The sequence below is a fragment of the Pseudophryne corroboree genome, chromosome 7 (assembly GCF_028390025.1).
Source record: "Pseudophryne corroboree isolate aPseCor3 chromosome 7, aPseCor3.hap2, whole genome shotgun sequence".
NCBI lineage: Eukaryota > Metazoa > Chordata > Amphibia > Anura > Myobatrachidae > Pseudophryne > Pseudophryne corroboree.
In genome coordinates this window covers 496,880,512-496,895,544 of record NC_086450.1, presented here as the reverse complement: position 1 = coordinate 496,895,544, position 15,033 = coordinate 496,880,512, and the positions used below count along the sequence as shown (strand labels likewise).

Below are 15,033 nucleotides of genomic sequence, written 5' to 3'. Positions count from 1 at the left end.
TGTTAGTGCTTAGAGTGTGCATCGGCAGTTTCCTTTCTCCTGTATGGCACTAGAAGCCTTGGCATGGTAGCACCTATTATTATGTTTTAAAATAGGGTGTGCAGTCCATTCCCCCTTTTTTCCTATACAGCATCTATTCCAGCTTGCTAATTAAACTGTTCTGCATCTTAATGCTCCTCACAGCTTAATTTCAGGTTACCACATGCCGCCTCCTGCTTTTCCAGAGTGACAATGCATCAAATTTACCTCTACTGAGCCATACATACTGTACATTTTATCCATAATCCCCTATCCCAACCACTTCTGAGGGCTACCTCCACCTGGATAGGGAACATCATGCCCTACAGCCCTGCCTCCAAGCATCCACACAATCACAAGATGTCAATTCTACGATTCCATTACTTCACTGTGAAGGAAATTGTTATGAGAGGCCCAAAAACAGCAACTGATCACCTTTGAGGGATCCCAAATCCAGCTTTACCCTGACTTCCCACTACTCATTCTTATTAAACACAGGTGATTTATCTCCTCACTGCCTTCCTCTGTGACCAGAATGTCTGATACAGATGGGAGTTATCTATATAATCTCCTATGAAAGAGTAAACCATATCATGCCAAAACTCTTTCCTTTCCTAATTTGGGCTCTCACCACCACCACTTCCTACAGAGAATGTAGAGCAATAAATAGGGGTTGGCCATGATGGCATTTGCCAGGGGTGCACCACGTGACTCAGCCTGCTACCTAGATGACCCATTCTAAACCTTTATTATTGTTTATTACATTGAGGATCATTTGCTCTGTTCAGTGGTGTCTGGATGCTGGACAATCAGAGGGAGAGAATGAGGCATCCCATGCCCAGTGCCGGCTGCAGCCTCTGTATATTAGTGGGCAGGTCCGGAGGCTGACAGCAAATCACAGGGAGGTTGGGTTTTGTCAATGATGATGGATGTGACTTTGACACAATTATGATCTGGGGAGTATATCTGGACAGAGTGTTGGTTGAAATGATCTGAGGAATGTATCTGGATGGAGTGTTACGCAAGCCCAGCAATCCTCAAGTCTCCTGCGTACTAAAGCTTCACCTTTTAGCAGACGTCTTTCCTAGGTTGATTAAATCCACCCGGTACTCAAATGCCCCCAGGTCTTAATGTGGACAAGGAAACTATATGAGGCTAGGCAAGTGCAAGGAAATATGCTGGAGTAGACACCAACCTGGCTCAGAGTGGGTTAAAGCTGGACAGATGGGCACACACTAGACAAGGACTAGGCAAAACTGGACTGGCAGGTACTGGTAAATAGCAGGAGTATAACACACAGTGGGATCAGGACTGGATAAGACAAGACGTACTGTAAATAGCAGGATTATAACACAGTGGGATCAGGACTGGATAAGACTGGACTGGCAGGTACTGGTAAATTGCAGAAGTATAACACACAGTGGGATCAGGACTGGATAAGACTGGACTGGAAGGTACTGGTAAATTGCAGGAGTATAACACACAGTGGAATCAGGACTGGATAAGGCAAGACTGGACTGGCAGGTACTGGTAAATTGCAGGAGTATAACACAGTGGGATCAGGACTGAATAAGACAAGACTGGACTGGCAGGTACTGGTAAATAGCAGGAGTATAACACAGTGGGATCAGGACTGGATAAGACTGGACTGGCAGGTACTGGTAAATTGCATGAGTATAACACACAGTGGAATCAGGACTGGATAAGACAAGACTGGCAGGTACTGGTAAATAGAAGGAGTATAAAACACAGTGGGATCAGGACTGGATAAGACTGGACTGGCAGGTACTGGTAAATAGCAGGAGTATAACACACAGTGGAATCAGGACTGGATAAGAGAAGTCTGGACTGGCAGGTACTGGTAAATAGCAGGAGTATAACACAGTGGGATCAGGACTGGATAAGAGAAGACTGGACTGGCAGGTACTGGTGAATAGCAGGAGTATAACACAGTGGTATCAGGACTGGATAAGACAAGACTGGACTGGCAGGTACCAGTAATCAGCAGGAGTATAACACAGTGGGATCAGGACTGGATAAGACAAGACTGGACTGGCAGGTACTGGTAAATAGTAGGAGTATAACACAGTGGGATCAGGACTGGATAAGACAAGACTGGACTGGCAGGTAATGGTAAATAGCAGGATTGTAACACAGTGGGATCAGGACTGGATAAGACAAGACTGGACTGGCAGGTACTGGTAAATAGCAAGAGTATAACAGAGTGGGATTAGGACTGGATAAGACAAGACTGGACTGGCAGGTAATGGTAAATTGCAGGAGTATAACATAGTGGGATCAGGACTGAATAAGACAAGACTGGACTGGCAGGTACTGGTAAATAGGAGTATAACACAGTGGGATCAGGACTGGATAAGACAAGACTGGACTGGCAGGTACTGGTAAATAGCAGGAGTATAACACAATGGGATCAGGACTGGATAAGACAAGACTGGCAGGTACTGGTAATTAGCAGGAGTATAGACACAGGGGGATCAGGACTGGATAAGACAAGACTGGACTGGCAGGTACAGGTATATAGCAGGAGTATAACACAGTGGGATCAGGACTGGATAAGACAAGGCTGGACTGGCAGGTAATGGTAAATTGCAGGAGTATAACACACAGTGGAATCAGGACTGGATAAGACAAGATTGGACTGGAAGGTAATGGTAAATTGCAGGAGTATAACACACAGTGGAATCAGGACTGGATAAGACAAGACTGGACTGGCAGGTACTGGTACATAGCAGGAGTATAACACACAGTGGGATCAGGACTGAATAAGACAAGACTGGACTGGCAGGTACTGGTAATTAGCAGGAGTATAACACAGTGGGATCAGGACTGGATAAGAGAAGACTGGACTGGCAGGTACTGGTAAATTGCAGGAGTATAACACAGTGGAATCAGGACTGGATAAGACAAGACTGGACTGGCAGGTACTGGTACATAGCAGGAGTATAACACAGTGGGATCAGGACTAGATAAGACAAGACTGGACTGGCAGTTAATGGTAAATTGCAGGAGAATAACACAGTGGGATCAGGACTGGATAAGACAAGACTGGACTGGCAGGTACTGGTAAATAGCAGGAGTATAACACAGTGGGATCAGGACTGGATAAGACAAGACTGGACTGGCAGGTACTGGTCAATTGCAGGAGTATAACACAGTGGAATCAGGACTGGATAAGACAAGACTGGACTGGCAGGTACTGGTACATAGCAGGAGTATAACACAGTGGGATCAGGACTAGATAAGACAAGACTGGACTGGCAGTTAATGGTAAATTGCAGGAGAATAACACAGTGGGATCAGGACTGGATAAGACAAGACTGGACTGGCAGGTACTGGTAAATAGCAGGAGTATAACACAGTGGGATCAGGACTGGATAAGACAAGACTGGACTGGCAGGTACTGGTAAATTACAGGGGTATAACACAGTGGGATCAGGACTGGATAAGACAAGACTGGACTGGCAGGTACTGGTAAATAGCAGGAGTATAACACAGTGGGATCAGGACTGGATAAGACAAGACTGGACTGGCAGGTACTGGTAAATTACATGAGTATAACACAGTGGGATCAGGACAAGATAAGACAAGACTGGACTGGACTGGCAGGTACTGGTAAATTGCAGGAGTGTAACACACAGTGGAATCAGGACTGGATAAGACAAGACTGGACTGACAGGTAATGGTACATAGCAGGAGTATAACACACAGTGGAATCAGGACTGGATAACACAAGACTGGAGTGGCAGGTACTGGTGAATTATTGTTTAATAATAATCCCAAACTTAAAGTTAATATTTATTATTAAACAATAAATTGATATAGGGAAAGGTATTCATAGTTGATCAGATAATAAACTGATCACTTGGCACAATTTAGGAACAACATTGCATATATTTGGACATTTGGAAAAAAACAAGTGGACACTCATTTTAATCTTTATTCACATTTAGTAATTTCTTTTTGCACTTTTGTATGTTTTATGTATGTCAATATTTTAACCTCTATGTTTCGCTTTTGCTCTCAGATTATGTGTGAGATATTGTCACACTGTTGTAAGTTGATATGAATAAAAGTTAAATTTTACTTGGATAGATGGATGTGACAACCAGGTCGCTTTCCCCCTGGTGCACCGACAATACAGCCTTTCTTTCTTCTTCTTTGTACTTACCTTGGCTGTAGTTGGTAGCACCCCCAACTTTTATGGTAAATACCAAGAATATGATAGGGGTCACTCATGGAATTTATGTTCTAAATCATTGATTGATGAATAGTGTGTGTGCAGATACAATATTTTCTCCTGTAAATGAAATGATACTGGATAACAACAGAAAGACCAAGATACAGACAAGACAAAGAACAAGTACGGTGTGGAGAAATCCCCACTGCAGCTAAAGCCAAGACAGGCAGGAAACAGACAGGACAGGGTCTGGCAAGGACACTTTAGCACAGGATCTCACAGGATAAAAATCTAAAACAGAGAGCCAAAGGCTTGCGCAGCAAACAGGCTCTATGACAAGCAGGGAGTAATGGGCAGACTGGGAATATAAAGGGAGCACCAACCAATGACAAGGTTCAGTGCAGCCAAGCCCCCTTTAATTAGTGATCCTATCCAGCCGTGCACTGCATAGACTCCAGACTTTCAAAACAACAGGCTGGAGTGAGATAACAAGGCATTCCTAAACAGGTGTGCTTCTACAGCAATTAAGCAGACAGAATAAACTGCAATTAAACGGACAGACAGAGCTGCAGACAGCACATGTAACAGGCACTGCAGATGCCTACAGCTTGCTATATGGGACCTTATCACTGCAAGAACTGGACAGTGGTCACCAGGAGCAGTGCTATGTCACCACAGTAGGGGTGAGATTCCTTACTGACCTTTTTGCATTAGTATTGTTAGGGAAAGCTCATATTATGACAAAACATCATTCAGGATGAGTAGAAAATGGTATAATGCCATCTATTTTCCTAGGTGGAGGGGGCATGACCAGGTCATGGAGAGATGTGACTAGTGTTTAGTAGATCCCAAATCCCTCCAAAGCAATGCTGTGCATAGGACTGCAAGCTGCGGCTCTGCCCTGCTTACATTCTCTATATTTTGCCCCATGCGTGCAAACATCCCACAAGGCCTCCCATTTTGTCCCTCAGCCCTTCCCACTCTAGTTCATTGGGGGTGATTCAGAGTTGATTGTAGCTGTGCTAAATTTAGCACAGCTACGATCATCCACACTCACATGCGGGGGGACGTCCAGCACAGAGCTAGCCCGCCCCGTATGTCAGTCCCTGCCCCGTCGCTGAAGTACAAAAGCATCGCACAGCGGCAATGCTTTTGCATTTCAAGTGTAGCGTGCTGGCCGGGAGCTACTCGTCGCTGCCAGTCTCGCAGCGGCTGCGTTTGACGTCACGCAGCCGCTGCGGCCCGCCCCCGCATTCCGACCACGCCCACAAAAATGGCGTCCAAACGCAGCTGTGCCGCCCCTCCTGCCCAGGGACCGCCTCTGCCTGTCAAACAGGCAGAGGTGATCGCTAGGCAATGACAGCGCATGCGCACTTTCTGACCTGGTCGCCGCGATGAACGGCAGTGTGCGATCAGGTCAGAATGACCCCCATTGTCCCTGTACATATTGAAATATGCAATAATCCTGCATAATCCTTGTCCCTGTAATCTGCAATTCTTCTACATACTGTATCATCTGCAGTAACTCCATACTCCATGTGCTTGTCTTTACTGCTTTCAACCTGCTCAGGGGCAGATGCAGGAATTAGTCAGGCAAGGGGGTTTCCGTGGGTGTTTGTATGTTTGTGCATGTATGTACAGATGGAGCCTCGCTCATCTATACCGTCTATGGCATTAGTCACGATCACGGAGTCGCACCGCGCCTGGGCGCAAGGAGGCGCGTCTAGTCGTAGGGAGGCGCAGAGAGCTTAGCATGCCGTTACCGGTGAGTGTAATACCAGTGCTCATCCACCGGCTGTCGTTTTTTAAAATCACCATTGCACATGCGTGAGGTGTCCAATAAAATACTATAGAGCAAGAATCACCATTGCACATGCATGAATTCTCCACTGAAATACACTATAGAGCAAGAACTACTTTACTGTACTGTATGTTAGTGGAAATAACGAGTTTTATGGTAAGAACTTACCTTTGTTAAAACTCTTTCTGCGAGGTACACTGGGCTCCACAGAGATTGGACAATGGGGTGTAGAGTAGGATCTTGATCCGAGGCACCAACAGGCTCAAAGCTTTGACTGTTCCCAGAATGCACAGCACCGCCGCCTCCTCTATAACCCCGCCTCTCTGCACAGGAGCTCAGTTTTTAGTTAACCAGCCCAATGCACCAGCAGGAAAAGAGATGACAACAGTTAGTAGCCACATACACCACACTCTCGCGACAAGAGAAGTGTCAGCGGCTAATGCCATACCGACCCAAAGAAGCTCACTGCGTCAGGGTGGGCGCCTTGTGGAGCCCAGTGTACCTCGCAGAAAGAGTTTTAACAAAGGTAAGTTCTTACCATAAAACTCGTTTTCTGCTGCTGGGTACACTGGGCTCCACAAGGATTGGACAATGGGGATGTCCTAAAGCAGTTCCTTATGGGAGGGGATGCACTGTACCGGGCACAAGAACCGGCGTCCAAAGGAAGCATCCTGGCAAGCAGCAGTATCGAAGGCAAAGGACCTTATGAACGTGTTCCCGGAAGACCATATAGCCGCCTTGCACAATTGTTCAAGGGACGCACCACGTTGGGCCTCCCAAGAAGGTCCAACAGACCGAGTAGAATGGGCCTTAATGTGAGCAGGAGCTGACAGACCAGCCTTCACATAAGCATGTGCAATCACCATTCTAATCCATCTGGCCAGGGTCTGCTTCTGAGCAGGCCAGCCACGTTTGTGAAATCCAAACAAAACAAAGAGAGAATCAGATTTTCGGATAGAAGCAGTTCTCTTCACATAGATACGGAGAGCCCGTACCACATCCAAAGACCGCTCTTTGGGAGACAAATCAGGAGAGACAAAGGCCGAAACCACAATCTCCTGATTAAGGTGAAACGAAGAAACCACCTTAGGTAAATATCCGGGACGAGTCCTAAAAACCGCCCGATCACGGTGAAAAATCAGATATGGGGAACTACAAGACAAGGCACACAGATCCGACACTCTTCTAGCAGAGGCAATAGCCAGCAAGAACACCACCTTAAGGGAAAGCCACTTAAGGTCAGCTGAACCAAGGGGTTCAAACGGAGGCTCCTGCAACGCCTCCAAAACCACCGACAAGTCCCAAGGAGCCACAGGCGGGACATAGGGAGGTTGGATACGCAACACACCCTGAGTGAAGGTATGAACATCAGGCAAAATCACAATTTTTCTCTGAAACCACACCGACAAGGCAGAAATATGAACCTTCAGGGAGGCCAGACGCAGGGCCAACTTTAGGCCTTGCTGCAGAAAAGCCAAAAGCTTGGCTGTACTAAACTTGGAAGCGTCATGATTGTTAGATGCGCACCAAACAAAGTAGGAATGCCAGACCCGATGGTAAATCCGAGCAGAAGCCGGTTTCCGTGCCCGCAACATAGTTTTAATGACCTCTTCAGAAAAACCCTTAGCCCTCAAGACGGAAGCTTCAAGAGCCACGCCGTCAAAGACAGCCGGGCTAGGTCCTGGTAGACGCAGGGGCCCTGAACGAGGAGGTCTGGCCGTTGTGGAAGTAGAATTGGACGCTCTGACGATAGGCCCTGCAGGTCTGAGAACCAGTTGTTATGATCCAGACACTCAGGTCAGGGGAGATCTTATACTGTGAGACCTGTGTACCAGGACGTAATGCTGGAAAGGGGAAACGGAATGGGAATAGCCCCTGGCGCCCTACCTCCGTTGTCTTACCCGTGCTGTCAGTTCACTCTTGCGAGAGTATGGTTTCTTGGGCCCATGGCAGCCGCATTTGAAGGGCAGATTACGTCTGCCCAACTCCGATGCCCCCTCAGGTCTTAATGAGAGACAAAGAGTGAACCGAGGCAGGGTAATAACAAGGGGCCCTCTAACTAAACAACAAGGCCAGGGGCTACTGGCTAACCTGAAACTAAAGTATGCGCGTCTTACCGCCAGGGAAAAGGCCATCCAAAATAATCCACTTGTCCACTCTCCTACACGGCACCGCCGAGTACCGGAGAGGACTATGGAAGCGGAAACCTCCGCAAATGCTCCAAATGAAGTGAGAACCTCAATCGACTGCCACAGGAAATGAGGACCAGGAGAACTCCTTGGGACCAGGTGACAAACTCCAAGATTCAGGAATTCAGAGAACTGGAGTGACCGGACACAGCAGACCAGGAACAGACGTTCACCAAACATGAGCAGCATGCAGGAAGCTATCACCGGCGTCTGTGTGAGGCACTGAGGAGGCATTTAACAGGGAACTCTCCAATAAAAGCACAGAGCCTAGTTACAAGAGAAACATGTGTGAACACTTTAATTAATAAATGCCTGCAACGGGGAACGTGATCCGGCTGTGGCGTCCCCGTTGCTAAGGTCCCAGCGGCTCGACGCGCCCGGCGTCCTAGCGTTTCTAAGGACCCAGCGGCTCAGCGCGCACGGCGTCCCTAGTTGCTAGGCGCCGGGCGGGCAAGGAGGAGGGTGCAGTGGCCGCGGTCATCGCTTGGAGACGGACCGAGCGACGCCACGGACCACGGCGCCTAACAGTACCCCCCCCTTGAGGAGGGGTCAAAGAACCCCTAAGGCCCGGTTTCCGAGGAAACTCCTGAAAAAATAATTTCTTGAGTTTAGGGGCATGAAGATCTTTATCCAGGACCCAAGATCTTTCCTCCGGACCATAGCCTTTCCAGTGAACCAAAAAATAAAGCCGGCCCCGAGACATTTTTGAATCTAAAACCCTCTCTACCAAGAACTCCTGTTGCCCCTGAACATCCACCGGAGATCTACCCTAGGAAGTCCTCCGAGGAAATCTCCTGGAAGAAAAATACTGTTTAAAAAGGGAACAGTGGAAAGTATTTCCAATTCTGAGAGATCTCGGCAAGCGTAGCCAAAAAGCAACTGGGTTGACCTTCTTTATGATAAGGAATGGTCCAATAAATTTGGGTCCAAATCTAGCTGAGGGTTGTCGGAGCTTGATGTTGCGAGTTGACAACCACACCTTATCTCCCACCTTAAAAGTGCAAGGACGTCAGAGCCTATCAGAAAATGGAAGGCAGCTTTTCTCAGGGCAAGGTGCACTTTTCTCCAAATTGCTCTGAGATGGGAGGTTAAGGTCAATGAGGAGACTGGAGAATGATGGAAAAAAGAGTTGACTCTAGGATGAAAACCAAAGACTGAAAAGAATGGGGACTCCTTGGTGGAAGAATGACAAGAGTTATCATAAGCAAATTCGGCCAAAGGAAGAAATTCAGACCAATCGTTCTGGAGTTTGGCCGAATATAAGTGTAAATATTGTTTTAATGACTGGTTGACTCGTTCGGTTTGCCCGTTAGACTGTGGATGGTAACCAGATGCTAAAGACAGTTTCATATTCAATGAGGCACAAAAACGTTTCCAGAATCGTGCGATGAACTGCGGACCCCGATCAGAGACAATATCAGTGGGCAGCCCATGGAGCCTGAAAACATGGCGGAGGAACAAAACTGCCAACCCTTGAGCAGAGGGTAATCGGGGAAGAGCAAAGAAATTAACCATTTTACTAAAACGGTCCACTACCACCCAAATGACTCGAAATCCGTCTGAAAGGGGAAGGTCCACCACGAAATCCATGGATATATGAGACCATGGCCTGAGAGGAATGGTTAAAGGCATGAGTTGACCGATTGGCAACGAACGAGGGACCTTATGCTGTGCACAAACCTGACAGGAATGGACAAATTCCTTTACGTCTTTAGAAAGACTAGGCCACCACACCGAGCGAGAGACTAACTCCAAGGTCTTAGTGATACCTGGATGAGCCGAGACTTTGTTGTCACGAAACTCAGCTAAAACAGTGCCTCTCAAAAATTCAGGGACAAAAAGACGATCAGCAGGAGTAAGTCTAGGAGCCTGGTGTTGAAGCTGGTTTAACTGAGTAAATAAATCCTGTGTGAGACCTGAAGATGGCACTATGGGGGTAGTAACAGGATTGCTATTGTGAACCGGAAGAAAGCAATGTGACAGGGCATCAGCTTTCGTATTCTTGGAACCAGGCCTGAAGGTGATTATAAACCTGAAACGAGTAAAAAACAATGCCCAACGTGCCTCCCGAGCATTAAGCTGTTTAGCTGACTCAATATATTGCAGGTTCTTATGGTCAGTAAATACTGTAATAGTATGCCTAGCTCCCTCCAGCCAATGCCTCCACTCCTCGAAAGCCCATTTTACTGCCAGTAATTCCAGATTACCAACGTCATAGTTGGATTCTGCGGAGGAGAAATTCCTGGACATGAAGGCACAAGGAAGTAATTCCTGAGACTCCGGATCTTCCTGAGAAAGGATAGCCCCCACTCCAACCTCTGAGGCATCAACCTCAACAATAAAGGGGAGCTCCGGATTAGGGTGTCTGAGGACAAGAGCCGAGACAAAGGCCTGCTTCAAGGCCTGAAAGGCAGACTCCGCTTCAGGCGACCAATTGGAAGGATCCGCTCCTTTTTTAGTCAAAGCTACTATAGGAGCGACCAGGTCAGAAAAGGTATGAATGAACCGCCTGTAATAATTTGCAAACCCTAAAAAGCGCTGAATTGCTTTTAAATTAGTGGGTTGCGCCCAATTAAGGATGGCCTGAAGTTTTTTCGGTTCCATAAAAAGTCCCTGGGGAGAAATAATGTACCCCAAGAAGGACACTAATGTGATATGAAAATCAGACTTCTCAAGCTTAGCGTATAAATGATTCTCTCGTAGTTTTTAAAGAACCAGATGCACCTGGGTAACATGTTGTTCCATAGACTCAGAGTATATCAAAATGTCGTCTAAATAACCGACCACGAACTTCCCAAGGAAGTCACGGAGAACATCGTTGATGAGGTCCTGAAACACCGCAGGAGCATTTGACAGGCCAAACGGCATCACCAGGTTTTCATAGTGACCCGACTGAGTACTGAAAGCCGTCTTCCACTCATCCCCAGATTTTATTCGGATGAGGTTGTAAGCTCCCCTAAGATCGATTTTTGAGAAGATCACGGCGGAGCGTAACTGGTCAAAAAGCACTGAAATTAATGGCAAAGGATAGGTGTTTTTAACAGAAATCTTATTCAAAGCCCGAAAATCAATACATGGTCTGAGTGACCCATCTTTTTTCTCAACAAAGAAAAAACCTGCACTCAACAGAGATTTTGAAGGCCTAATAAAGCCTTTTTTCAGGCTTTCCTGAATGTAATTATTCATGGCCATGGTTTCTGGCCCGGACAGGGCATATAATCTCCCCTTAGGCAAAGTGGCACCTGGTACTAACTCTATCGCACAGTCATAGGACCGATGGGGAGGCAGAATGTCCGCATTGCCTTTGGAGAACACATCGGCAAAATCTTGATATTCCACAGGAATAAGTTCTGGAACGACTGCCGCAACCCGGACTAGATGGGAAATACATTCCTTAACACAAAAAGGACCCCATTGGGAAATCTCCCCAGACCGCCAATCTATGGTGGGATTATGAAAGGCAAGCCAGGGGTGACCCAAAACTACAGAAACTGCCGGACAATGTGTAAGGTAAAATTCTATGTCTTCAGAATGTAAGGCCCCCACTGTCAGTAATACTGGAGGTGTGCGGTGAGTAATTACCCCATTGGAAAGCGGACCCCCATCCAAGCCGTGCATGGTGATATGTTTATCCAATGGTATCTGAGGAATGCCTAAAGCCTTAGCCCAAGCCAAGTCCATAAAATTTCCTGCAGCTCCACTGTCGACAAATGCCGACACCAATGAACTGAGGCTGCCAAAGGAAATCTTAACAGGAACTAATAGAGAATCATTTGAGGAGATTAGCTGCAGGCCCAAGTGAACCCCCTCACAATTCACTTGGTCAGAGCGTTTCCCGACTTGTTCGGGCAGTTGCGAGCAATATGTCCCTTACCACCACAATACAAACAAAGACCAGAACTTAATATTCTGGTTCTTTCCTATGGGGACAGCCGGGAGAGACCTATCTGCATGGGCTCCTCGACATCCTCAGGAAAGGTATAAACACAATGATTAGGCCTAAAGGTTGTTACTCTTTCAGCCCTCCGCTCTCGGAGACGACGATCTAGTTTAATAGCAAGCTCCATGAGTTTGTCGATAGTCTCAGGAGCGGGGTACTGAAGGAGACTGTCTTTAATAAGTGCAGACAAACCGAGGCGAAACTGACTGCGCAGGGCCGGGTCATTCCAGCCACAGTCGTTCGACCAACGGCAAAATTCGGTACAATACACCTCTGCTGGATTTTTACCTTGTTTAAGGGCACGCAGGTGACTCTCAGCTGACGCCTCTCTATCTGGGTCATCATATACCAGGCCTAACGATTTAAAAAAGGCGTCTACAGATAACAAAGCAGGATCATCTGTTCTTAACCCAAACACCCAGGTTTGTGGATCACCCTGGAGCAACGACATAACAATTCCAACCCGCTGAGAATCAGTACCAGAGGAACGAGGCCTTAAACGAATATAAAGCTTACAAGCTTAAAATTAAAAAAATATTTTCGGTTACCCAAAAAACGGTCGGGTAAATGCATCTTTGGTTCTGGGACCACACTCGGGGAGGCTCGCAAAAGATCTTCCTGCGATTTCACCCGAAGAGTAAGGTCCTGAACCATCTGAGTTAGTTCTTGAATTTGGTTAACCAAAAGCTGACCGAGATTTGGCCCTAACCCTGCCGGATTCATGAAGCTGAATTTTACTCTCACCAAAACAAAAAATGGAAAAAATTAACCCCCCCCCCCCTTTTTTTTTAAATGTTTTGGGCCGGTAATAATGTTATGATCCAGACACTCAGGTCAGGGGAGATCTTATACTGTGAGACCTGAGTACCAGGATGTAATGCTGGAAAGGGGAAACGGAATGGGAATAGCCCCTGGCGCCCTACCTCCGTTGTCTTACCCGTGCTGTCAGTTCACTTTTGCGAGACTATGGTTTCTTGGGCCCATGGCAGCCGCGTTTGAAGGGCGGATTACGTCTGCCAACTCCAATACCCCCTCAGGTCTTAATGAGAGACAAAGAGTGAACCAAGGCAGGGTAATAACAAGGGGCCCTCTAAACAAGAAGGCCAGGGGCTACTGGCTAACCTGAAACTAAAGTATGCGCGGCTTACCGCCAGGGAAAAGGACAACCAAAATAATCCACCTGTCCACTCTCCTACACAGCACCACCGAGTACCGGAGAGGACTATGGAAGCGGAAACCTCCGCAAATGCTCCAAAGCAAGAAAACAATACTAAAGCGGCCTAGGTCGCAACATGCGGCAGAGCCGCCACTCACGAGACCAAGTGAGAACCTCAATCGACTGCCACAGGAAATGAGGACCAGGAGAACTCCTTGGGGCCAGGTGACAAACTCCAAGCTTCAGGAATTCAGAGAACTGGAGGGACCGGACACAGCAGACCAGGAACAGACGTTCACCAAACATGAGCAGCATGCAGGAAGCTATCACCGGCGTCTGTGTGAGGCACTGAGGAGGCATTTAACAGGGAACCCTCCAATAAGAGCACAGAGCCTAATTACAATAAATGTCGTGCAGCTGCCTTGCTGCACGACCAGAGAAACATGTGTGAACACTTCAATGAATAAATCCCTGCAACGGGGAACGCGGTCCGGCTGTGGCGTCCCCGTTGCTAAGGTCCCAGCCGCTCGACGCGCCCGGCGTCCAAGCGTTGCTAGGGACCGGGCGGCTCAGCGCGCACGGCGTCCCTAGTTGCTAGGCGCCGGGCGGGCAAGGAGGAGGGTGCAGCGGCTGCAGTCGTCGCTTGGAGACGGACCGAGCGATGCCACGGACCGTGGCGCCTAACACCAGTGCCGTCTGGGCCACGCTGGATCTATGAGAAGCAGATTTCCTTTTTCTTGCTTGAACTTCCGAATTACCCTGGGCAGGAGTGACACCGGAGGGAACACATACGTCAGCCGAAACCTCCACGGCACCACCAGCACATCCACAAATGCTGCTTGAGGATCCCTTGTCCTTGCTCCGAAGACCAAAACCTTGTGATTGTGTCGAGACGCCATCAGATCCACGTCTGGAAGACCCCACTTTTCCACGAGGAGTTGAAACACTTCTGGATGGAGGCCCCACTCGCCGGCATGCACGTCCTGACGACTGAGAAAGTCCGCTTCCCAATTCAGGACTCCCGGAATGAATATTGCCGATATGGCCGGTAGATGGCGTTCCGCCCAACGTAGAATCCGTGAGACTTCCTTCATTGCCAAATGGCTTCAAGTGCCGCTTTGATGATTTATGTAAGCCCCTGTGGTGGCGTTGTCTGACTGTACTTGAACAGGACGGTTCTGAATTAAATGCTGGGCCAGGTTCAACGCATTGAAGACTGCCCGCAATTCCAGAATGTTGATCAAGAGGAGACATTCCTCCTTGGTCCACAGACCCTGAAGGGAGTGTTGCTCCAGCACCACGCCCCAACCTCTTAGACTGGCATCTGTCGTGAACAGGACCCAGTTGGATATCCAGAAGGGACGACCCCTGCACAATTGTTGGTCCTGGAGCCACCAGTGTAGCGACAGACGGACCTCCAGAGTCAAGAAGATCATTTGACATCTGATCCGGTGAGACCGCCCGTCCCACTTGGCTAGAATCAGCCTCTGGAGGGGGCGAGGATGGAATTGAGCATACTCCACCATGTCGAATGCTGAGACCATTAGGCTCAGCACCTGCATTGCCAAATGTATCGACACTTGCGGACGAGAAAGGAAGCAACGAATCCTGTCCTGAATCTTCAGGACTTTCTCCCGAGACAAGAACAACCTCTGGTTGTGAGTGTCCAACAACGCTCCCAGGTGCACCATGTTCTGAGCAGGAACCAGGGAGGATTTCTTCCAGTTTGTG

The 15,033-nt window shown here is 47.9% G+C and overlaps 1 protein-coding gene across 3 annotated transcripts in view; it reads left to right on the top strand.

The window, feature by feature from the left end:
- The window catches only part of LOC134945751 (uncharacterized), a 708,129-nt gene that overhangs the window by 446,244 nt on the left and 246,852 nt on the right, over positions 1–15,033 (top strand). The gene's annotated exons all lie outside the window — the stretch shown is intronic.